The sequence below is a fragment of the Camelus bactrianus genome, chromosome 20 (genome assembly GCF_048773025.1).
Source record: "Camelus bactrianus isolate YW-2024 breed Bactrian camel chromosome 20, ASM4877302v1, whole genome shotgun sequence".
In the NCBI taxonomy this organism is placed as follows: Eukaryota; Metazoa; Chordata; class Mammalia; order Artiodactyla; family Camelidae; genus Camelus; species Camelus bactrianus.
In genome coordinates, this window is record NC_133558.1 from 44,188,721 (window position 1) to 44,212,693 (window position 23,973).

Below are 23,973 nucleotides of genomic sequence, written 5' to 3' on the forward strand. Positions count from 1 at the left end.
AATTTCCAGAATATATAAACAGCTCATACAACTTAATAACAAAAAAACCCAAAAACAACCCAATACAGACATGGGCAGAAGACCTAAACAAGTAATTATCCAATGAAGACATACAAGTGATCATTAGGCACACTAAAAAATGCTCAACATCGCTAATCATCAGAAAAATGCAAATCAAAACTACAACCAGGTATCACCTCACATCAGTCAGAATGGCTGTCATTAAAAAGTCCACAAATGATAAATGCTGGAGAGGCTGTGGAGAAAAGGGAACCCTCCTACACCGTTGGTGGGAATGTAGCTTGGTGCAGCCACTATGGAAAACAGTATAGAGTCCTCAAAAAACTAAAAGTAGACTTACCATAAGATCCAGCAATCCTAATCCTGGGCGTATATCCAGAGGGAACTCTAATTCGAAAAGATACACGCACCCCAATGTTCACAGTAGCACTGTTTACAATAGCCAAGACATGGAAGCAACCTAAATGTTCATCAACAGATGACTGGATTAAAAAGTTGTGATATATATATATATATACATACACACATACACATACACACACATGCAATGGAATACTACTCAGCTATAAAAAAGAATAAAGTAATGCCATCTGCAGCAACATGGATGGACTTGGAGATTGTCATTCTAAGTGAAGTAAGCCAGAAAAAGAAAGAAAAATACCATATGATATCACTCATACGTGGAATCTAAAAAAAGAAAGAAGACAGTAATGACTTTATGTACAAAACAGAAACAAACTCACAGACATAGTAAACAAACTTATGGTTGCTGGGGGAAAGGGGGTGGAGAGGGATAAATTGGGAGTTAGAGATTTGCACCTCTTGGGGAGTGATGGAAATGTTAGCTATCTTGATTGTGGTGGTGGTTTCATTGGCATATACATCTATCAAAATTCATCAAATTGTACATCTGATATATGTGTAGTTTACCATATAGGAATCATACCACAATAAAGGTGAAGAAAGGAAGGAAGGAAGGACGAGAGAAAGAAAGAAAGAAAGAATGTCATGAGACGCAAGGTGATGAAAGGATTGTACAACTCCACTGTATTTATTATTTTCTGCCCCAAAGTGCAAACTGAAAGAAGCAGAAGAAAGGGAAAGACACCAATCCATTTTGCAGTGAACTCTTTTAAACAATGATGAATAAATACTAAGTAGTAAAAGACTTGTGGGCTCAGAAGCTCTCCTGGTCCATGTTGAACTCTTACATTGTTTCTGAGCTCTCTGAGAGGAGATGTGTTTCCAAAGCAGGAGACACAAGCAGATATAGTGGAAAAGTACACTTTAGAATTATATGAAAATCTTCTAGTTTAAGTATATCCCAAAGACTACATGGCACATGCTTGTAATATTAAAAATATATTCATTGTCGATTTCAAATTAAACTTTAACTGGGTATCTTGTATTTTTATTTGCTAAATTTGGAAATCCTACCTCACCCCCAGATAAGAAAGAAGTAGAAAGAGTTCAACAGGGCTTGTATACATAGACACTATAAATACCTGGGGGAAATTAACATAACAAGCAAAAGGAATGAAAGATGTACTTCAGATGCATTATCCCCAAGAAATCGAAGAAAAGTTCAGATAAGCCTCTTTATAATCTCAAAGAAAGTAAAGGAATATGGACTACTGGAAAAAATATCTCAAATAATAAACAAAGCAGCAGGAGATGAAAAGCAATTTGACAAATGGAGGAAAGGAATTCAAGATGATAATAAAGCTACTTCACAAGAAAAACAATAAGAAGGAAAATATGTTCTGCTAAGAAAGCGCCAACAAGGTGCAAAAGAGACATGATAAAATAATAAAGTCCAGGACATAAAGGCAAACAAATGATGAGCAGAAGGAAGAGAGGCAAGGGAAATCCAACAGCCAGATGGTGATGATGATGATGATGATGATAACAATTTACCAGAAAGAGAGCAGAATAAAGAAAATAAAACAATAGAAAACCATCCTAAAGTAAACAAAGTCTCAAATCTATAAATCAGAATGACAAAATGTATTCCAGAAACAAATTATGAAAATAATCAACATAAAGACAGTCTGGTGAAATCAGCGAAGTGCAAGGATAAGAAAAGAACTCTCTAGGCATCCAGGAATAAAAACAAGTCTTCTATAAATGGGAGAAGCCAGATTCCTCTCTCTTTCCACTTCCGGGAGACAGTGGAATATCATCTAGAGAGTTTGGATGGGAAAAATGTAATCCAATAATATTACACCTATTTAAAAACATAGCAGGAAAATATTTACCGAACTTTTTGGATTTTGGAAATATAGCCTCAAAGCTAAAATCCCAGTAATCAGGAGGGGGATCAAACAAGCCACAGCATGAAAGTTCTAATGGTGAGCACTGAATCAATTTAAATATAGACCTAACATTAAACAACTAATTCCTCACCTATACAGTAATGGTTGCCAAAATGACCTTTAATGTTTCGCCTAGTTCTAAGTCTTTCATTATTTAGAAGCCTACAAGGGGAAAGGTATAGTTCATTGTAGAGTGCGTGCTTAGCATGCATGAGGTCCTGGGTTTAATCTCCAGTACCTCCATTAAAAATTTAAAAAAACCTAATTACCCCCCAAAAAGCAAACAAAAAAGAAGCCTACAATTTTTCAAAGAAGAAGCTTACAATTCTTGTATCTTAGTTTTAAAAATACTGTGCCATCATTATTCAATTTCTCATTTGATGCTGAATCACATTTTAAGAAATACATTTTCAACATGAGGCACTGTGCTCACCATTCGGGATGAAAGAAAATAAAATGGTGCTTAAGAAACTCATTGGGGCTTCATATGTTCACACGAATCTTGGAGACAGACCTAAGTAAATAATTAGAATTATTTGTATTCATGCAATTATAATAAACACCACAAATACCTGGAACAATTGTTACAAACCAGTTCTTCTGGAGAAACTGGGAGAAAGGTGAGAGAGAACATTTAAGTTGGAGTTTGGAGTAGAAGTAGGAGTTTTCTAGGTAAATGAAACAGTACATAAATAGGCAGAGAGGTAAGAAAGAGCACTGCATAATCAGAAAATTTTTGTCAAAATACATAGCTAGAATGTAGGCTGTGAAATGAGCAGTGACAGATGCAGGTGGTGAAAGAGGACAGGGTCAGATTGTGGAGGGCCTGTTTAATCAGGTTCAATGGTGGGTCCACTGGAAATGGTTTTTAGATGAGGGTTTATACAGTCAATGGGCTGAATATCAAGTAGAAGATGAAAAGTCAGAATCATCCCTGCTAAATGTAGCACTGCTCCCATGAGCAAATACACTTGTTTTCTAAAGATTTATTATATAAAATTATTTCCAAAAAAGTACTAAGGGGCAAAAATAAAAGAGCTGACAATAGGAAAAAAATAGTTTGATGTAAACAGAGACTTGAAAAAGCACTTTAGACCAATGCCTCCTCTGTGACAACATGCCTGGGTTAGGCTGTTGGAGGGACTGGAGAGAAGCATGGACGAAAGCCTAATTACATCAGCCACGGCCATCCTAGACTAGCCACCCCCAATATCAAGACCACAGTCAGTGCAGGGGGCACTATAGTAGGGCATAGATACTGAGAGGCATGGAAATTAGGGCCTGAAATCTAATCAATCTACCAAAGTCTCCAAATAAATAAAAAAGAACAAAATTGAATTGTAATGTTTTACCCTGTGACTCACAGATTTAACTTAGGAACATAACCAACTCACTTCAATTACAGAAGAATTCAATCTCAACTCTAACTTTCAGAAGAGGAAGATCAACATCTACCTCTTTATTTGGCAAGGATAATATTGTTTCTGTTTCTAGTACCCTATCAGTCTCATGTCCTAGGGTAATTCTTATGTGCATCTACTTACTAATAATACAATTCACTGCACACTAACTCCATGCTGTTTTCTGTACAATAGCCATTTGATGCTCACAACAACCTCATGAGGTAGTATCATTGGCTCCATTTTTCAGATGAAAAAATCTTGTCTTTGTAATAACAAATAAGCTGCCCAAGTATACAAAACCCAAACAAACAAACTGGCAGAGCTTGAACTTGAACTCAGGTCTTAACCCTTACACAAAACTGTGTCTATCTGGCATGAAGAATGCTCTGTTTCTGACCCACTCATGAAATGTCAGGTCAAGCATATTCAGTGCTTGACAATCCCATCAGGCATGTCTTCCTTCTCAAATGGTTCCCACTGTTGGAACTCCAACCCTTCTGATTCTTATTACATGAAAGAACAAATCAGCATGTGTATAATAGAGAGCATTTCAGAATCAGGACGGAATGGAAACAAACTCTGTATCTGCAAATATCCAAAATAAGTTACAAGATATTTCTAAAATATAACTGTCTGTAAAAATGAAAACATGATAAAAAAAAAATTAGGAAGACTTGACTGACTTTAAAAAAAATCACTCTACTGAAAAAAGAAGTTCAATAACAAAAAAATTATAAAATTTAGTTAAGACACAAACTATTCTCTGAATCTTATACATTAAAAAGAGAGAACATTTAGAGGGAGATATAGCTCAGTGGTAGAGTGCATGGTTAGCATGCATGAGGTCCTGGGTTCAATCCCCAGTACCTCCATTAAAATAAATAAATAAACCTAATTACCTCCCTGACAAAAAAAACAAAACAAAACAAAACTTTTTTTTAAGAGAGAACATTTAATCCCATCAAATTACAGACGCCTATGTGTATATTTTCCTTTGCAGTGCATATGTGAATTAGAGAAGATTTGTTTACTGCTGTACATCAATAAATAAATATAATTGTCTTACAGAGGTTTGCCCTGTTTGACATAGTTAGGTCATATAGCCGCTATGTCCAAACAGACATTGCTCTGTTACCTTCTCCCACTTTCGGTGTAGAGAGATGCCCTGATTTTTGTCAGTTGGCAGCAACCTTATCTTGAAGGTCTCAGTGTCCTTCAATCAAAATGTTACATGAACTCTCTATTTTCCTGAGTCATCTCTGATTAGGAATTAATTTGAATTTTCTGTGACCACTATCAAGAGGATAATTCTCTCTTTCAGTGATGTTATTGTTCTCAAATGAAATGCTCTGGACTTAAAGACACAAGAATATTTTAGTTCACAAGCCTAGACCTTGGTATGTAAACATGTAAAATTGAATTCTTAGGGACTGGGTGGTACATACATAAAGAGAAATGTGAATTGGGGGTTAACAAAGGTGGCAAACAAGTTAATGAGAAAATAAAGGAAAAACATTGTGTTTCTTCCCTTCTCAGTCTCATCATTAAATTGGCAGTGCTGTTGTCTCCCAGGTACTCTGGGTAGTTTAGTCTTTGTGACGAGGTTGCTCTGATTTTGCAGTTGAGTTTAGATAGACTAGGTATTAAGCAACACAAAGTTCTTCGAAAAACAGGGCATGATCCCTGTACTCCTGGGAGAACATAGGCAGAACTTTATAATCGCTTGCTAATTACCCCGAGTAAAGTAATTTGTTTTATCTGTCTGCCATTTGGTTTCCTGCAAAGTGTGAAAAAAAACTATTATGGGATTTTGCTCAAACTAATTACTACTATTTTATCATGAAGACTGTTCAAGCGTAATCCTCTTTCCTTGGCGTGCTTTCTCGTTGAATTTAAAGTCTTCTGGTAAGCTGAGAAGTAGTTTAAACATCTTAGACTGTAATAGAGATTCCTGATTTTTGGCCTCCCACTCTAATAACATGCAGTGATACCTCAGTCCTCTAAGTCAACAGCTGCTAACAAGTGTTGCATACAGCTTTTCTTGGTAGAAGGTTATGGAATAGGTCAATATCAAAAGAAACCTTGCTCAAATTTATGACAGAGAACTGATAAGTGTCAGAGTTACACAGTGCCTTATAATTAACAAACAGTTGTCATCTACATAATTTCACAGGCTCTGACCAATTGTCATGTGAGGTAGTATGCTAGATTAGATTATTGTTCATAAAGTATTCACTCCCTGCCCCATCCCACATCAGAGAAAGAGGAATTCCTCATGCCATCGATACTGAGCTTGTGACTTGCTTTGGTCCATGGGATATTAACAAAACCAAAGGGATATGACACAACCAAAGGCTTGAAATGTGCTTGCACAATTAGGGTATTCCCATTGCCGTGAGAAGAACGCGTGGTAGGAAGCTGGTCTCAGAAGAATGAAAGACATATGGAGCAGACCATTTTCATGGAATGAAAGCAACATGGAGCCTGGAGGCAAGCCCAGCTGAGCCCAGCACAGATCAGCTTTGCCCCACCAACCTGTGGACACGTAAAGCTGGAAAAATGTGTATTGCCGTAAACCTTAGAAATACTGTGGTTGCTTGTTACACAACAAAAGCTGACTGAAAACCCAACGTCATTATTCCTACTTTGCAAAAAATGAGAAAAGGAAGGCTCAGAAGTCATGTGCTCAGTTTTCCAATTACAGAGCTGTAACTGCCTATCTGAAAAGTAAAAGCAAAATAAAGGTCAAGGACATTTATGAGGCTGTGTCGGATATGTGTTTGATGCCAATAAAAGAGAAATCTACATGTTGCTACATGAAAAATAACATATATAAAGCCTGTTTTCCCTTTTGTCTTATCTATTCAGGACGAGTTCTAAACACTGATGGCTTTCAGAATGGATACTGACAGTCTCAGTCACAATATTAATGAGATATATTGGCTAATAGAAACCCTGAAGTTGTATTTTCTTTCTCGAGCCCATTAAGATGAAATCCAGCTCTGGCAGTATTCTCTCATTTGAATGGCTGGTGTGGTTTCCTTGATTGAAATGACTGCTCTGTTGAGTTGAATGAATGGCACTGCTAAAAAGTACACTTTCAAATATTGATAGCTAATTAGATGGATTTTATCATAATAGTGAACTGCACTCACACAAAAAAAGAAGAGCTATTAAAGATCTTGACAAGAAAATAAACTGAGCCCCAGAACCTCACTGTTTATTCAAAGCTCATTTCTAAGTTTAGTGCTCAAAGTAGGACGATTTATTTTTAAAAAACTAGTGAATGATAAACCCAAGGGATTATGTGCATATTTTAAGAAAAATCAGTACTAAGGTTAAGTCTATTACAGAATTCCTAGGATTCTCGACCAATCAGCTATTTAGAAGCTCCAGATTTTCCTAATTGGTCTGGCTGTTAATTTTTAAGAATAACCTGAGTAAGTTTGTCTAGTAAAGAAGTGGTCCAAGGACAAAGAAAAAATTGCCTTGACAGACAAAGATGTCCATACTGGGTGAAGTTTGAGGAACCAAGGCAAAGATAAAGAGTAAAATTGAGCACAAATCAGGAATATACTAAATTAGTCTGAACATGAGAATGAGAAAAAGGACAATGAAAGAACTTCAGTGATTTCAGAAGAAATTACCATGGTGCCTTTCGTGGAAGACCGGTCCAGAATTAACGTTAACAAGTATCAGGGACAGTAATGAGGACAGGCCAGGAGCAGGGACACCAGCAATATGGGGTGGGAAAGCGGGCTGGTTGATGTTGAGACTACTACAGATGTTCTCATAAAATTTGACTCAAGCTAGCATAAACAATAATAGCATAAATAACTCTTACCCTGCCCACTACACTAGACTGAGAGGAGTGAAAAGCAGCAACGTCAAAAAATATATTAACTCATTAAGACATTGAGATGGTTCAGGTTGACACTGCTGCTTCCTCACAGATGCATGAATCATTCTTGGCAAATGCTCACAGCTTATTTAGCTAGTTTCTAAGATCCCTTTCAACACTCTTTTATTTACCTTGTTTCTCTTTACCCTGTGGACTTTCCTGTATGCTGACACCTTTTCCAAAGGCTAAACAGGAATGGAAACAATGCAATTTAACAAAACATTGAGGATGGCTTAGTCCATATGATGTAACAACATTAGCTACCATAGGTTGACTATTAGATGCTCCAAGAAAATTGCTTGATAGTCAAGGAAGAGCAAAATATAGTGTTGTGCATAACCCCAAAAAGCTTACAACCTAACAGAGAGACTCTAATGATAATAATTGATTAAACAGTTACTATATATCAATCACTGTTCTAAACACTTTACTTGTGTGTATTAGTTCTTGTCATCCTCATAAAAAACCCTATGACATGGGAGCTATTATTATCTCCATTTGATAGTTGAAGAAAGTGAAACCCCTAGAGGTTTAAGTAACATACAGAAGTTCATACAAGTTCACAAAGTCTGTTATATGAGAACACAGCACGCAGGCCACCATCTGCAGGCCAGGAAGAGAGCCCCCAGGAAGCAAGTCAGCCAGCACCTTAGACTTCCAGCCTCCAGAATACTGACAAAAATAGACTCTGCTGTTTTAGCAACATAGTCTGTGAAATTTTATTACAGTAGCCTGAGCAGACTAACACCACACCAACACTAAACATCACCTAGAGATTACCTTTCAAAAGTGGTGCTTTAGGCATGTCATTTTTCTCCTCAAGAACATACATTTGGCTGATGTGATTGTCTACTCCTGTGTGAATACAATGCTGTCCAAATTACAGTCATTAGTCAGCATCCAAGGTTTTCCATAATCTCAGTATTTCTAACTTTAACTATTTCCAAACACTAACAAAAGTTAGGTGCTTGGCTCCCGCTGCCTGAATACACCTGGCTCATCCCCACAACTCTGCCCAGAAGTGTCAAGCACATTCTCATCTTTTTTTGGTCTATTTTAAAAATCCTTCTTCTTCCTTATAACTTTAGTCATCTCTGACAGCCTACACTAACTTCTTCCTCTGAATCAAACCTACTGCTTACATTACTTGTTTTGCACTAAATATGTCCGTATTGAAATAAACCAAGTATGTCTTCAAATATTTTTGGGGTCCACTAGCCATAGTTAATTAAGACACAAAACAGAAAAATAAAGTTGATTTTTGCTACAGGAACAATGAAAAATACCTCATTATCTAGAAATATCTTCATTTATCAAAATAAATGGGATCTATAGAATAAATGAATAACAAAAAACTCTGAAAACCAGCATATTTTTACAGGAAAACTGAATATATATAAATATTATAAATATATATTTGACATATATGCCAAGTATTTCCAAATTAACTTACAGTAATGGAACAGTATCAGAATCCCAATATGATTATTTAAATCTTGATCAAAATTAGTCCAAATTTTAGCAAGCATAGAAGAGCTTAAAATAGCTAACAAAATTTGGGGGAAAGAAAAAGTTATAGGGGAAATACCTATATTAAGTATTAGACATACAGATTACAATAATTAATACAGTATTGTATTGGCATAAGAATAAATCACATAAACATAGACTAGCTTATGAACAGATACTAGTCTATAAAAGACTTCAATAGTTAGAAAGATTGTAAGTCAATGGAAAAGATGGACATAATTGAATACATTTTTTAAAATATTGACTCCTAGGAAATAATCAATACACTTATAAAATTAAATTACAGATGAACTATATAGTTAACTCTAAAAACTGAAACCTTAAAAAAAGGTGAAAATAGAGTAAATATATGTACTTTGTGCAAAAAAGTCATTTCTAAGCCTAAAAGCAATCGAATAAGTAGAATAGATTTGATTGCACATCAAAGAAAAGTCTCTATATTTAAAATATTAGAAGCAAAATTTAAAGGCAAAAAGAAAAGCAAATCAGGGAAACATCTTTGAATCAACTATGGCAAGGGACTACTAGTCTTACTCTAGGGGGGCTCAAACAATAGGCAGAATGGTGGTATGAAACACACCCAAATGTTAACAGGGCTTCATCTCTGGATGTTTTTCTTTCCCTCCTCTAACTTTATGTCTATCTAAAAATCTCATCAGTAAACAAAATGACTTTCATCATTAGAAAAAAGTGATTACTATATACAATAGCCAAGACATGGAAGCAACCTAAATGTCCACTGACAGATGACTGGATAAAGAAGTTGTGGTATATTTATATAATGGGATACTATTCAGCCATAAAAAAGGATAAAATAATGCCATTTGCAGCAACATGGATGGACCCAGAGATCAATATTCTAAGTGAAGTAAGCCAGAAAGAGAAAGAAAAATACCGTATGATATCACTCATATGTGGAGTCTAAAAGAAAGACGCAAATGAACTTATTTACAAAACAGAAAGAGACTCATACAGAAAACAAATTAATGGTTACCAAAGGGGAAGGAGGGGTGGATAAATTAGGAGTCTAGGACTTGCAGATACTAACTACTATATATAAAATAGATAAACAACAAACTTCTGTATAGCACAGGAAACTATATCAATATCTTGTAGTAACCTATAATGAAAAAGGATATGAAAACAAATACATGTATGCACATGTATGACAAACATTATGCTGTACACCAGAAATTGACACATCGTTAACTGACTATACTTCGATAAAAAAAAAAGTTAAAAAGTGATTAGAAGAAAGGAGAAGGAAAATAGAATTGAGAGAAAGAAATTGCCAATAAGGTTCTGATTAGCAGAGAAAGGTTGTTTGGGGTTAAAAATTCACCATAGATTTTTAAAATAGAAGACAAGTGATCCAAGAATTAATGTGTAAGTGACAGCAAAGGGCTCTCTCCTGGAATGTGGGTTACTTAGTGTCTACACTGATTCTGGAAGGGGCTCTGGTCAAAAGGACAAAGCCAAAGGAAAAGAACTTTGGAAAATATTAAAAGCAAAAGCAATTTCATAAAGTATAATATACTGCTCAATTATATACTCTTAGACTGAATAAAATGCTACAATCCAATTGAAAGCTCTCTCCTTCCATCTCATGGTTTATGTATAGTCACAAAAGTCTACAATTGAATTACTGTGTCAGTATTCATTTTTGGATAATAGATCGATAATGTTAATACATATAAAATCAGGGTAATTTTAAAGGAGAAAATCCTATTTTCAACTTGGAGCATGTATCAGCAGACAATCAGAAGCTGGAATCAAGAACTTATTGTCTGTACCCTGCTTAAAATAATCTGTGTCAAAAACTAAGTGCCATTGGATTTGAAGTTTGAATAGAGTAACATTTAATCAATCACTCTAACAATTAATTATAAATAGACTAACTTGCACCTCTGTCATATGGAGGAGTCAGTGCAAGAAACTAATTATTTCCCCATCTCGAAGAGCTTTCAGGCCATTTAAGGTCACAGGGAAGTAAACTGGCAATGACAACATGGTGTCATAAGGCTTGGGATGGAGGCATGTAGAGAGCTTGGACCGTATACAAGGAGCATTTATCTCAAATATGAGAAATCAGAAAACAACTTTCTGAAAGAATATACTTTTAAGCTGACACCTGAAAGGGCATAAAAGTTGACCAAATTTATATGGAAAAGAAAAAGTTAAAGGCAGAGGGGAAATGTATGGGCTCAGAGGTCACAGAAAGCACATCTGGTTGCTGAGCATAGAAAGTGAAGGGAGAGCAAAGCGGAAATCAGCTGGAAGAGCTGAATCGGGTTAAGGAGTTTGGATTTCCCCTGAGGGTAACGGAAAACCATTTACACAGGAGTGGGAAGGCTGATATGATCAGGTTTCCATATTTCAGAAATCATCTTGGCTGTTACATACAGGGAAAAAAATAGAGAGGGGCAGCTAGAGTCAGTGGGTTCAGCTAAGCAATTGGTGCAAGGAGATAAGATGGTGACCTAAGCCAGAATAAAACGCTGGAGGATGGAAAGATGTCAACAAATTTTAGAAGCATTTAGGGGCCAGGATCTTTAAGACCTAGTGACTGGATATGGGGACAACAGAGTCTTTGAATATCTGTAGAATCTTACATCATCTAATTTATTGGTATAATTTTTCATAAAATGCCTTTATCCTTTTGATATCTGTGGTGGTACCCACTCTCACTTCTGATCCTGTGATTGGTGTTTTCTCCTGGTTTCCTCATGAGTCTGGCTAGAGGTTTATCAATTTTATTGATCTTCACAAAAAATTACCTTTTGGTTTCATTGATTTTTTTCTCCTTTTATTTGGTTTTCTGTCATTGATTTCTACTCTGATCCTTATTTGTTTCTTTTGCTTATTGCTGGAGTCATTTGCCCTTCTTTTTCTATTGTTCTGCTTTTAAGCTTTATTCCTGGATATTAGAGCATCCTGTTAGTCTAGGGTTAATTTTTCTCCACTTATGAGTACTCTAGCCAATTCTCATGAATTATGAGGTTTCCCACTCTGGGTTGTGGGAATAGTAACCATCCCTGTGAGCACTGAGGATTATTCTCTTTAATCTTTTCCAGTGACTCTTTCCCTGGCTTCCAGTAATTCCCACGCAAGCACACACTCACTGATCAATAGTCAACTGGAGACTCAAAGGGAGCCCTCTGCAGATTCTCTGGAGTTCTCTATCTGTGCCACCCTCCCCCCTCCCCTACTCTGTTCTGCATCCTCCTAGAGGTGGGTAATGGGACTAGAGAGTTGAAAGACTGGATCGACCCTCTCTTAGCAAGTCCTGCACAGATGTACACCTCTCTTTAGAATGTGTGAGTATGCATCACCACCCTACCCCCTCCTCTGAATTCTCAGATAAAATCAAAAAAAAAAAAAAAAAAAAGAAGAAGAAAGAAAGAAAAATACCGATTTTCTTCCTGCATCAACTGCCTTTGGGTCAGGAGGATCCACCCTTGGCAGTAGGCAAAGAGGGAAGGTAAGGACCCGTCTCTTTGCACATTCCTCTGCTCTAGATTCAGCTTTTGTCTTAATAAGAGCAAAAAAAGAAGAATCTAGGGCCGCAACATGTCACCTTTTGGAAGAGTTACTTAGAGGACAGTATCAATACTGACTCCCACCTAGAGAAACCTATCTTCCTTCTAGGTAACTGGTTTGTAATCCCCGTGCGTAAAAGAGAGTAAAACCCATTATTCTGGAGTTTCTCCAAATTGTGAGTAAATACAGGTTAATTTTTGCAGTTTGAAGTTGCAGACTATCAACAAATTCCATTACTTGAGGTAAAGGAGTGGCCCAAAAGGTAGATAATTTCCAAGTTATCTTGGGAATGCAGTTGATATAAAATCAACAGAAGCAAGTCCAACTATTTTTCCCTACCACCTTTGTTTTTGCCTAATTTAATTAACACCTGCTGTTTCCTGCTGAAGTGTTTGAAAACATCCTATGGTCATCAGGACTGCCCTTAGAGCAGCCAACCAGAACCCCTGCCCTGGGTTCTCACTTTCAAGGGACCAGCTTGGACCTGCCTCTGGCCATGACCCTTTGTGCACTATGAGGAATCTGAAGGTCCAAGGGGACAGGTCCATTTGGAACCCATTCCATCCCCCAACCTGGGATACGGAAGACCTGGAATTCCTTGAAGTCTCCAATAGGTCACTTTCCGGAATCCAGTCTCCCCGAGGCTGGCACTGCTACATCACGCATGCCCCTAACCCTAAGGGCTTCAGAAGATGTGTGCACAGCCCCTCTTCCTAACTGACAAGCCAGGGGTGGGAAGTAAAGGCAACCTGATGAGTAAAGACCTCAGGTTTACTCTCTCGCTGCATGGAGCACACATTCCCAGAAAGCCCGGATGAGACACAGACCGGCCACCTGAAGAAATGACTAGAGCTGGTGAAGTCCAAAAGGTTACCACATATGCGCAGGATGAAGGAAAAACTGGGGACACCAGCAGGCTTCACCCCTTCATGCTACCCTTCTCTCTCCCCTCTCCTTTCCTCTCCCAGGTAGGAGGATGCTGAATATGGTGCCTACAACTTACAAAACCAAACAGAAGGAACAGCAGCACCAGGGGATCCCTGGTCCTCCTTCCCCTCAAGCTGCAGTGGCTGAAGTCTCCAACCTGAAAGGGAAATACAACAAACTCCAAAATATAAATCCATCATCTTCTTTTCAATCACCCCTTCCTATCTCCCCTTCTTAGTCACAGAGACAGCCAGGCTCATTGAGCCCTTCTGTGCTTAGTGCAGAGGAATGGCTGCAGACTGGGGATATGGGAGGCTGCTGGATTCCAATTAACTTCGCCACTTAACTTTGATTGCTGTGTTACTCTGGATGAACTCGCCGTTTATTACTAAATGGGGGTAAGGATCTCAAAGATTAATGATGGCACTGATTGTAGCTACACAATAGGACCCAGATGTTCCCATACTTATTGCTTCCTCTCCTTGACCCTCTTTCCTGCAATTATTAGAGAAAAAAATGCAAATATGGCATTTATGAAACCTGACACAAGCCCAGACTACTGAGATGGTCTGGGTCTAAACTCCAAATAACACTTCGCCTATATTCAGATTTCCTAAGTTACATAATACCATAACAGAGATTCTAAAAGGGGAAGGAAAAAAAAAGGCATGCTGTATACCTGAAAGTGGGAATAGAGAAAAGTTGAAAACACATTGAACATGTGTAATTGTTTTATATCAAAGCCAAATTTTGATGAAAAAGATATATTCTGCTGTATATCAAGTTCATGTATCACAAAATCAGTCATAGAAAATATTCCATACTGAGGGCTCTGCAAAGTACACACTATATACATATCTCATCCGTTTTTAGGCTAATTTTACTGGTCAGTCATCTCTTTCACAGTTTAGGAATTTAATCTATCACTTTCATCACTCTCAATTAATTTCCTACCTAACATAGAATTTTGGTTGGGAAATCTTAAAAGAACTCTGGTCCATCTAGAATTGCAATCAGATTTTATCGCAGCTCATCAAAGGTCTTACAAAACTAACAGATCAAAGACCAATTACACTGTAAACCTCCCAGTACACTGCAGGGGCAAGGAAGAAAGATGACTAGTTGTCCACAAATCTGGTTCCTTTTTTCTCCCTGTCTACCTGGCCCTCTTGCAGTTAGGCATGACTGTGTGATGAATTCTGGCAAATGAACTAAGTGGAAGAGAGTAGATGAGACATGTTTCCCTCTGGCACAGAGGCAGTGAGGGAGGCCTACATCATCCTTCTTGGCTCCTGCCTGTCTTCAGCAAATGTGGAGCCATGTGTCGTGAAGGTGGAATCACAAGATGGTACCTGCCTGGATTTCTGAGTCACTTACTGCTTGGAAGGAAGCTTCCCTGGAGAATCTCTAGAATGCCAACAGACTTTACGTGAGGAAGAAATAAGCTATTGGTGGGGGTGGTTACCATAGCATCACCTATCCTACCGTAACTAGGAAGGCAGATTCTCAAAGTGAAGATATTTAATATATTAATATTAATGGTGATTTCATAAATGTAACCATCAGACCAAGAGATCACTGAGTTGATGTGATAGCACATCTAATATTAACACACAGACATATAAAACTGTATTTTTATATCCCCAGTCCAAAAAAACTTCCTAAATTTATGATCAAATCTATGTAATATTTACCTTGTCTGAAATTTAATTTGAGGATCTACTAGTTAGAATTACCCTGAGGAATTTTTGGCATCAGACATAAATCATTGAATTGTTGAATCCTATTTTACTTAAAAATGAAAAAAAAAAAAGGAAAAACCAAAGACAATCTAATATATTATATTTTTCCTGCCCCAGACCCACAAATATACCTTACCTCTTCACACACACATCACACACAGGCACACAGGGTCAAAGAAACAGGGGCACAGTCCACTGTATGCTAGAGCTCTGCTAAGCACCAAGAATAGAGAGCTAAATAAAACAGGATCACTACCCTCCAAGAGGAAGAAGGGGGAAGATCACACAAAAAATGATGGTGGAGTGTCATAAGATTTGTGATCCAGGTGATGGTGGGAGCTCAGTGGAAGGAGAAACTGATTCTACCCAGAGGAAGGTGAAGATGCCACCAAAGAAAAGGTGACACAAACTAAGGCACATGAGGGAGTAAGAATTTTCTAGGTGGACATGGAATAGATACGAATTCCAGGGAAAGGCACAGCACATACAAGCAATCAAGTCACAAAAGAGCTCGCCAAGTATTTAGAGACTTGCTGAAAAATTGTATGCTTGTAGGACAATTGTGGGATATGAGTTCAGAAGAGCAGGTCAAAACAGCATCAAAAGAGCACATCTTAAGTCAAGCTTTCCCAGGCATCTATTGCTGCCTAATATAAGCCACTTCAGAGCTCAGTGATTCAAAACAATGGTTGCTTTAGCTTGACTGCACTTACTCGGTGGTTCTTTTTTTGAGGTCTATGCTTTTGTTGTCAGATGTTGGCTGGGCGTGCAGTCTATCTGAAAGCTCAGTCAGTTGGGCTAGAGGTTCGAGATAGCTCACTCTCATGGATGGCAATGACTGCTGAGAACATAGCTAGAATTGTCAACTAGAGCACCACACTTGGCCTCTCCACATGACTTGGACTTGTCATGGGATGGCAGCCTCAGCTCCTGGACCCAAAAACTGCAATAGCATTACTTCAGTCACATTTTTTTTTAGTCAAAAGTCTCAGAGCCCATCTATACTCAATGACAGTTAACAAAGACTCCATTTTGCAAGGGGAAGAGCATCAAAGAATATGTGGCCATTTTTAATCTGCCACACAGGACAACAGTTTGAACTGAAGGCATTAAATGAAAAGCCAACACATACTTTTAAACAGGAGATGGATAAAACAGAGGTATATTTGAGAACAATGACTCTGATGGTAGAGTAAAGATGGACTAGATAGTGGAGGTGGAGAAGGGAATGTAGATGCTCAATTAAGAAGAAATGAGTCCACATTATGCTGTACACCAGAAATTGATGCATTGTAACTGACTATACTTCAATTTAAAAAAGGAGAAGAAACAAGTCCACATGAGAAACTATAAGGGTTTGAGATCCTGATAGCCTCTATAAGGCTGCCAAGAGGAGAACAGAATCAAGAAAATTTAAGACATAAATGACAGGGCTTGGTGGCCTCTTGGATACAGGGACAAAAGAGGGAAAGAGAGGAGATCAAAGTCACTTCCAGGCATCTAGGTACATGTCTAAGTTATATGAAAAAATGAGAATACAAATTTCCATTATATGAAAAAGAAGACTTCAGAAAAAGAAAGTAGGATGGTGAGGGGCACAAAGGGAATGAATCACAAGTACAATTTTATTTTATTTTATTTTATTTCTCACTGAAGTATAGTTGATTGACAATGTTGAATTAGTTTCTGGTGTACAGTCTAGTGATTCAGTTTTATATATATATATATATATATATATATATATATTTCTCTTCATATTCTTTTTCACTATAGGTTATTACAAGATATTGAATGTGGTTCCCTGTGCTATACAGTAGGACCCTGTTGTTTATCTATTTTATATATAGTAGTTTGTATCTGCTAGTCCCAAACTCCTAATGTATCCTTCCAAGCTCCAAGGAATAAGCACATTTCTTCCAATGGACAAAAAATTAGTTTGTTTTTAAGGGAATAAACATTAGACATTGCATTTCTCCAGCACTCACTGCTATCTTCCTGATCTTTTCTCTGTTCAAGAAAGTAAACGTGTATTTGCAAACGAAGAAATATTTTCCTTCCTCTTTTAAACTTTATAGAGTATTCCTTGGCAAACTTGTCAAGATTCTATCACCTGGTGATAGAATTTAATTTAATTTCAGATCTCTGCCTATATTAGAAGAAATGGGAGATTTTATACACTCTAAGTTTGCCATTCAAGATGCAAAACATTCATTTTCTACAAAGCAGTATTCCACGACCCGCCATTTTTTCAGAGCCATCTTTCAGGATGTAATTAGCTTACAATATGATCACCTACAAGTGATTGGCTTTAGCCATTTCAAGTCTGCCCCTACTTGATTCCCCTGGCAGCACTGAACTGAGATCAATAATCTCCATAAACATCTACTCAGATGACCCAGTCATCTCCACTCTGTAAATGAATGGAATGCCAGCTACAGACGCTTCTGCACCAAGCATTAAAAATAACATCAGTGCTCCTACTGCTAAGCGTTAGTACTGCCCAATAACGGCTCATGGCAGACGGTAACAAAGCACAAGCCTCACAGAAACTCCACGTTATTGAGGAAACTCTAAATGATCCAACGTGTCACAGAATGTATATATTGACTCCGGGATTATACCCATACCCTGCAATGGAAAATGGTTTGAAAAAAATATTTTCATAGGATCTTTATTTTTAAATTAATTTTATTATCACACAGTATCATCAAGCTTCATCTCAGTCTGGAAAATCCCATTAATACTGGAAAATCCAATTTCTCTGGATCTCACCATTCCTCTGAGATTTCTAGCCCCACCCAGGTATCTCACTCACATGCCACTTAACCATTTATTTCTAGCCATCACCAAGGAGTGTCTCATGTGGACTCATGAACAAGTTCCATCAGTTCACACATGACACTATTTCTTGAACCTCTTAAACCTGCCCCCTTCAGTGGTGACTGCCAAGGCCCCCACCTGTGATAAAGCTATGTGAAGGTACCTGGCCTCCTCCTCTGTCATCGTGGTCACACCTCTTCCCATGGGATATATACCACTTCCAATACCTTGTGGCTTTTATGATCTGGAGCCCTGGATGAATTATTTCCCAAAGATCATCTCATCCCCTCTTGTAAATGGTCTGCTTCAGATGCATCCCATCTAGCTGCCAGATATATTCAAGTGGGTCTCTGGGCCTAGTGGCTATTCCAGGCCAAGGCGTCTACAACCATTACTAGTACATCTCACAAAACAAGCTCATTGGGCCTTTGAGCCAAAGTGGGGTAAACATTCCAAATGAAACTGTTTCTTTACTTGTATTTGTTTTCCCCTGTTTTAAAACATCAGTGAGCAGGCAGACAAGGATGCTCCATGCTCTCATCCTTCCATGGAAACATTTTTAACAGTAACTATAAACTGACTAAAATAACTTTATAAGAGTTCTGGAAACTAGTCAAAGATTTACAGCAGTCAAACAAACACCTAATCACGAAAAAGGCACACTGAACATGGTTGAAATTTTGTGATGTTTTTACTTGCCTTCATCCCCTCACTCCCCAGTGCAGTATAGTCAGGAGGAAATGGCCCAATTCCTGCTTCCCTCCCTCAGGCAAGAAGGAGAAGAGAAGGACATATTTGCAACATATTTAATCTGTCTGTGGTATCTAGCCCTTGGCAGAAAAGATTTGTCAACCCCTAATCTAGAGAGGAAAGTGAATTCAGTCAAAAAGACTAATCAGGATGCCACAAAGTAAGCAGGGTTTGAGGTCATGTCTAGAGTGGGTAGTTGACAACAAGAATAAAGAAGAAATTAATCCAAGAGATAACAAGGGCACAAAATGTAGTGAAATTAAGCCAGGGAGGCAGTCACAAGGCACAAAAATAAAGCCATTTCCAAACAGATGAATGGGAAAATTATTGGCCAACAGGGAATTTAGGAAGAGAAAGATCATTCTGTTAAGAGCTCTGGATATGACTGAGTTTGAGGTGGTAATAAGAAATGCAAGTAGAAATCAGACGAGTGGGAAGCTTTAAACTCTAGGTCCCTAGCCATCAACGTGGACATCATGGCTGAAAGCTGGGGGAGACGATGAGCTGTGCAGGAGAAACAATATAAAGAGAAGACCCAAATGCTGGAGAGGGTGTGGAGAAAAGGGAACCCTCCTACATGTTGGTGGGAATGTAGTTTGGTGCAGCCAGCATGGAAAACAGTATGGAGAGTCCTTTAAAAACTAAAAATAGACTTACCATATGATCCAGCCATCCCACTCCTGGCCATATACCCAAAGAAAAATATAATTCAAAAAGACACATGGACCCCAACATTCATAGCAGCACTATTTACAACAGCCAAAACATGGAAACAACCCAAATGTCCATCAGGAGATGACTGGATAAAGAAGATGTGGTATATACATACAATGAAATACTACTCAGCCATAAAAAAGAAAAAATAATGCCATTTGCAGCAACATAGATGTACCTGGAGATTGTCATAGTAAGTGAAGTAAGCCAAAAGGAGAAAGAAAAATACCATATGATATCACTTGTATGTGGAATCTAAAAGAAAGACCCAAATTAACTTATTTACAAAATAGAAACAGAGTCACAGACATAGAAAACAAACTTACAGTTATGTGGGGTGGGGAGGAGGTAGGAAGGGATAAACTGGAAGTTTGAGATTTTTAGATACTAACTACTACATACAAAATAGATAAACAATAAAGTCCTACTGTATAGCACAGGAAACTATAGTCAGTATTTTGTAGTAACCTATAATGAAAAAGAATACGAAAACAAATATATATATGTATATGTATGCCTGAAACATTATGCTGTACACCAGAAATTGACACAGCATTGTAAACTGACCATACTTCAATAAAAAGAGAAAAAAAGAAAAAGAGGAAAGAGAAGAGCCAATGGGCAGGACTGTGAGGACAACAAAGATCTACATTTAATGAGCAAAGGTGACACTTTCAGTCATTCACCAAACACAGGTATCGCTAAATAGAAAAGCTTATATCATTTCCTAACATTGTAAATACATTTTCACTTTATACATACTATTAAAAATCTCTATTGAATGCCTAACAGGTACAAAGCATGTGTCAGATGGTAGAGAAAAACAGGAAAGGACTTGATTCCTGTGCTACAAAGAGTTTCTAACTTATTGGGGAAGGGCAAGGAAAGTGAACAGAGTTGTGAGACTGAATGACAACTTGGGGAAGAATGAGGATGGGGTAGGTCTAAGAAGTAACCAACTTCAAGGTTACACATTAAAATACGAAAGTTACATACATAATGCATGTGGCATACTTTACAATTTCGTTTTATTGCTCTATAGTAGCTGTAGAGAGTGCTCCCAAGCCTAGAAGCCTGGAAATGATAGCTCTTAAATCTTACTCTTCTATTGTCCACCGTTGAACATTGCAGGCATTAAGTATTTCCAGAGGGGTACCATGGTAACATCAATAGACTTGACTTTGACTTATGATTACCCCACTCTCTCTACAACATGCTCTTTGAGTCATGTGCTGCTCTCCTTGACAAAACCAGACCTCCATTGTGCTACTTAGACATGGAGAAAAGTAAATTTATCAACAAAACCTCCTAGACAGATTCCTTCTAATCTATCAAAAAATCAGGGCCTTAGGGCATCAACGCTCACCCTAGCTGTGCTCTTTTTCTGCAAGGTAATGGCAGAACTGCAACACAATCAGGGAAGCATTTTTTTCTCGAGCTGGCTTTTAATCACATCATTTTATAATGTAAATAGCAGAAGTGGCTTATACTGACTCTGAGACCATGGAATCCTCCTGGGGCTGCCATACTTCTACTGGCTAAACTTTAATAATACCCAGGGGTAAGTGAGAAATGTGCCAAGGCAAAATCCACACTGTTTAGACAGTGTCTCAGGAAAAAAAATGTAAAAAAACAAAACCTCTCTTTTTAGACAAATCCCCTGATTCAAAAAAAAAAAAAATCTTGATAGACCAGTTAAGAAAAATCTCTGCTTCTGAAGAGATCAACCTCTGGGGAAGTCTTCAAATGATAAAGTTAGCAGTCACAGTGATTGAAAGGGGACATTATACTTTAAGATGTAATGCTGTTAGGACAGATGTGGTTAGGAAAAGAAAGAAATAAAAAGACTACAGTGCATATATCCAGAAAACTAAAATAGAAATAAAAATGCCTACTTTGCCATGTTTTCTGAGAAGCTACTGTATTTATCCCTTTTCAGTTAAGCAGGAAAACAAGGCTTGAGTTGAAGATATCCTCCTTGTCAGGTTAAAAAGTGATCAACGGTCAGATGAACTATCGTAAACTGATGGGGTTTTATTCCAATCAATTATTTGCTGCTCCTTGAAGGTCCCTTTTCCTCATCCAATAGGAAATTGCCTTGCTTAGAAATGAAAAACAACATCCATCAATCTACACGTTTTATTATATACATAAAAATCCCTATTTTACCCCCAGCCAATGTTTCATGGGGTCACATCACCCTGTCTAAACAGTAGTGGAGTTCTAGAATTAAGAAAGTTCTGGACTCACAGACATAGAATACAGACTTGTGGTTGCCAGTGGGGAGAGGGGTGGGAAGGGATAAACTGAGAGTTCGAGATTTGCAGACACTGAATGGTATATATAAAGTAGATAGACAAGTTTATACTATATATCACAGGGAAATATATTCAATATCTTGTAGTAGATCACGGTGAAAAAGAATATGAAAATGAATATATGTATATTCATGTATGACTGAAGCACTGTGCTGTACACCAGAAACTGACACATTGTAAATTGACTATACTTCAATTTTAAAAAATTATAAAAGCAACAATCTAAAACAAAGCAAAACAAAACAAAGTTCTGTAAGAGTATTTGCATAATAAAAAGCTTCATGCAATTATGTTCAAGTCACAGCTATGTAACAAATCAGAGTTACCTATGGAACCAACCCATTTGGCTTGGTTTTCCAATTTCTTTAAGAATAAACAACTTTTTTTTTTTTTTTTCTCAGAGCATCTTAGAGTTGACCAGATTTTCCTTACGGTGAGGATTGGATTTGGGGTGAACATCAAGGAAAGTGTTTTCTCTAGATTTAAATAATGTTGTTTCATAAACAAGGCTGCTACCACCAAGTAAGAGATACACAAAAAGAGGCTCACTAGAAAAGCAGACTTTTAAGGAAAGAGAATGCATATTACATTGGAAATTCTGCAAAACCCAAAGAAAGAAGCAGTTGAGGAGAGGGCAGAGTAGTTGGATATGTCTTTCATTTAGCCACAAAGCATTTATAGCACAAAATCATGTCAGTTCTTGTCCACATAACCAACATGACTGGGTCCCTAAGGCATCCAGCTGGATTTCAGAGTAATTTTGCTGCTACAGAAGCCATTGCATAGATCATGAGGGTTGATCTGGTGAATCTGCTGCTTTGCAGGTATTTCATTCTTCTCCTATGTGTGTTTCCCTAGAAGCTCTGTAATTGACCAAAATGTATAACTGTCCTTGAGAGGAGAGACACATTCTTCACTCAAAATACACAAGTAACCAAGCTTCAGGGACAGACATTTTCACTGTGCCTTCCAACCCACCTTGCAATCCACCAATATTTCACCTTTCAAAACCCATCACCAGGAAATTTATCATCATTTTCTTGGCACTGTTAATTAAGTGAATTACAGTGATTTATACCTGCAACTACTTTGAGTTAATTATTTTTATAATCATATAACATGCTATGCACACTACTTGTAAAACTACAACCACCATAGGCAGGACTACGTATATATGTAAGTGACCACCTACTTCAGCATTTGCATAATAATGGAATTTGTCATTGTAAATGAAGACTATTTCTTTCTTTCTTTATTTATTTTTAATTCTTATTTTTTATTGAAGTGTAGTCAATTTACAATGTTAGTTTCACGTGTATAGTAAAGCGATTCAGTTATACATATACACATACACATATATATATACATGTATATATATATTCAGTTTCTTTTCCATTACAGCTCACTACAAGAAACTGAATATAGTTCCCTGTGCTAGACAGTAGGTCTTTGTTGTTCATCTATTTTATATATAGCAATATATATCTGTTAATCCCAAACTCCTAATCTATCCCTCCCACCTCCCCTTCTTCTCTGGTAACCACAGTTCATTTTCTATTTCCATGAGTCTGTTTCTGGTTTGTAAATAAAATTTGTATTTTATTTTTAGATCCCATATGTAAGTGACATCATATGGTATTTGTCTTTCTCTGTCTGACTGACTTTACTTAATATGATAATCTCTAGGTCCATCCACATTGCAAATGCAGACTATTTCTAATCAACATTATAAATAAATCCTGCCAAATTCATCTTTGAAGCCTCTGGTTTACACAGGCACTGTTCCATAATGTCGAATTTTAGATATTAAAAATTTAATACTAATATTTCTTCTATTTGCATGAGCAGAAAATGTGTTTCCTGGCTCTTAGAGCCCAAGCTATTAACTTTATTAAATAAATAAGCAATTTGTTCTCTTCAAAGTGAACTGTCAGCTTAATTGTTCCACCTTAAGAGTATCTTATTTTTCAGTTCGCCTGGACCACACACATT